This window comes from Etheostoma spectabile, unplaced genomic scaffold (assembly GCF_008692095.1).
Source record: "Etheostoma spectabile isolate EspeVRDwgs_2016 unplaced genomic scaffold, UIUC_Espe_1.0 scaffold172, whole genome shotgun sequence".
In the NCBI taxonomy this organism is placed as follows: domain Eukaryota; kingdom Metazoa; phylum Chordata; class Actinopteri; order Perciformes; family Percidae; genus Etheostoma; species Etheostoma spectabile.
In genome coordinates, this window is record NW_022605573.1 from 795110 (window position 1) to 798559 (window position 3450).

Genomic DNA, 3450 nt, shown 5'->3' on the forward strand with positions numbered 1-3450 from the left:
AGTCTAATCGCCAAAGACTTTGTCCACTTTATCTGAGCTGTACAATAAACCTTATTTGCACATCTGCAAACATGTCTCTCCTGATTGAATTATAGTATTGATGCATACTCACAATAATAGAAATTTCAAAAAACTTATCTACAGCAGGTGGATTTATATTTATTAAAATGATTAGGTAACCATGACAACGCACATTAGAACTTTTTCCTGATTAATTTGAGAAAGCATGTTAAAACTGCAGCCTGCTGTGCTTGCATCCCACTCTGTGTACTCTGGCAGTTAATTAACAAGTGTATACCTCATGGAATATTGCTTTACAAGTTGCTTCTTCTTCATCCTGTCTCTACCTGTATCATTGTTCATAACATGCTGTCAATTTCCAGACTAATACTACTAATAGTGCTCATAATCTGTAATTTATTCCTCAGCTCTCAGAACATACATATACACATCAGAAGCATTAAAGTGCAGCTTGGCTTGCTGTCAGTCACTGGAATTTAATTTCCCTACATGGGTGCTGATGAGGCAGGATCCAGTCCAATCAATGAGACCCTAATGGCTCCTCTCTTCTTGGTGCGTTTGTTAAAAGTAACACAAAACGGACTACAACTGGAATACAACAACATATCTTATTTTCCTTGGTCTAGGCCAAATGAACTCAAATACAGGTTTTAAAGCTCCAACATGTTCCATTGAGGAATAACACGGATTGTTTGAACTCATGGTCACAGCAGATTTTGCAATATAAGAAAAGTCATGGCAAGATCAGTTATTCGGCCCCTGGGCAAGAAATTGTTGTCGGGCCCCCCGCTGACCCACAAAACCACAACCACTGCTATCTTTAGATGGAGTATGTACACTCTTTGTACTACAAGTTCCCATTAGTCTAGTGCACACAGCAGTCAGCAGGGTATAACAGCCTCATTATTTGTCCACAAGCCAAAACACCAACTGGTGCTATTCTAACACAGGGCTCTTCTGCACAAAATGTGTTCATTGTTACCCACTTATGTGTTTAGGGTTCCTTAACACAATTGTAATAAATTATGGGGGAGCGGACGGAGAGAGCCGAGGATCTAATGGTAGTGTGTGCTTTTTGCAGTTTGTGTGTCTATGTGGGTGAGAATGTGTCTGTGCTATGTTGTGGAAAAAGTAAAAGAGAGGCAGAGACAAAGGCCAGACATTTGTGCATGCTCCTCTGGAGTCCTCCAGCCTGAGCTATGGGTTGAGGGTTAGCTGTTGTTGGCGGTGGTGTCAACCTCTCTTCAAGTCTATTTGTGTTCCTCTTTCATCACATCTTCCTGCCTTCTCCTCCCTCACTGTCCTTACTCTTTTACATCTTTGTAGCAAGGGTGTGCAACAGGGGTCCACACACTTCTCAGCATCTCCTCAGCAAGTACAGTAATAATTGGATCAAAACGCTCCCAGCATTCAAAAAAAGTTACACTTGTTCAGGTGCCTTTAGCGTTTGTTGCGGACACAAAAAGCCTACTTTAGCATGTCAGTCAGACGCAATGTTTTGGCGTCATGTTACGACGCCCTTACTTAGGACTGTTTAGGTCATTTTTTGACGCTTTTGGGTCGGGACCGATTTGGCGTAATTTAAAAAAAAATGCACGTTTGACTGACACACGGCACAAGATCGGGGCCATTAGGTTTTGGAAGAGATTGCGGGTGGCACGCGAGACAAGAACAGGACACAAACCCGGGTCTCCTGGGTGAAAGTCCTGTGTTGTTTTGTGTCAAATTGTATGACGCTAAAAGGGACGACGAAGCGCGTGTTATATGACGCTGAAGGAGATCTTTGGTGTCATATAACAACGACAAAAGTACCTGAACCAGCGTCCTGATTTTACAAGATGGGAGTGAGATGGTGCTGGTGTGTGTGTTAAGAGTTTAGGAAAGATTTGAAAAGTATTGAAAGAATTGTCATAGCAATTGTAAAAAAAACTGTAAAATGCAAAATAAAGCAGAAGGTGCCAGATATCTGGCCGAAAAGGGCCTAACAGCTCAGGCCTGAAAGCGCACTAATTTACGATGGTGGGAAAACACTCCTGGAACCAGCAGCTCCTCTAACTCCACGACTCAATTTCCTTCAGATCAACAGCAGAACCATGTTATACTCATCGATCTGCTGCTTTCAGTTCATATTTACTTTTTATTCCCTAACTGTCCCAAGTCTTTTCTACTTTGCTGCCTTTTTTATCACTGATATGTAACTATTTATAAAAGTCAACATTTCCGGCCCAGACATGTCCCACATCCAGACAGTATAGCCAGCAGGGATGACACACAATCACAGTTACAGATTCAGGTGTGTTACACAACCCTCCCCCACATTCAAAATCTGAAATGTCTTTGACGTGTTTGTAGGGTTTATTTTGTTTGCCAGAATACATTAGCAACATTTGATTACTTCCATTTTTACCACAAATCCCATCTTGAATTGAATAGAATGGAATTGAATTAAACAGATGAGAGGAGTTTTAGTCCAACAAGTGTGTGTGTGTGTGTGTGTGTGTGTGTGTGTGTGTGTGTGTGTTTTCTCTCAGCTTCCTGCTGTTCCTGTGTGGCTGATAAAGAGTGTTTGCACTGTGAAAAAACATGCATTTATTAGCACACTACATGGAGCCTGTAATGATTCAATATCTATGCTTCATCTAATTCACCTACGCTCAGATTAACATTGGTGTTAACCACACACAGACACACACACACACACACGCACACACACACACACAAATAAATAATGTAGCACACAGAACACACTCTCCCACATAAATTTTACTCAAAAGTTGCAATAATTTATTTAAAAAAATGTTCCACATACACATAGGACAAAAGCATGCATGCACACAACACAACACACTACACCAACACCCCACACACACACACACACACACACACACACACACACACACACAGTCTCAACCATTTCCCATTTTTTGTAGGAGTGCAAAAAACACTCATACAGACATTTAAAGTCATACAGTGTATACTGACAAACACAAAGACACACACACATATACACACACACACACACACGTAGACACTCACACACACAGACACACACACACGTCATACAGTGTACACACACACACACAAAACACACGTGACGTAGTCTTCCCCGGGGCTTCAGTGACTCAGTACAGCTCCAGTGATTAGATGGAGCCGGCTGCAGCGTGACAGACAGGGCGGACGGCTGATTCCTGGGTTAAGACCAAACCGCCTGAAAAAGTGGGGGTTGTATTATTTTTGAGGAGTATGCATATACATATTCACACAAGCAAAGGAGTACTGAGCCTCATCATGGGATGTATGTACACCTAACATTGCTAGGCTAGCAAGTTTCTTCATGTCCAGTTATTGTCAGTCTTTTACTGAATGATAGTTGCTTCTAGAGTAGGGTGACCAGACGTCCCCTACTGGATCTGTCCTCGGAAATGTCCC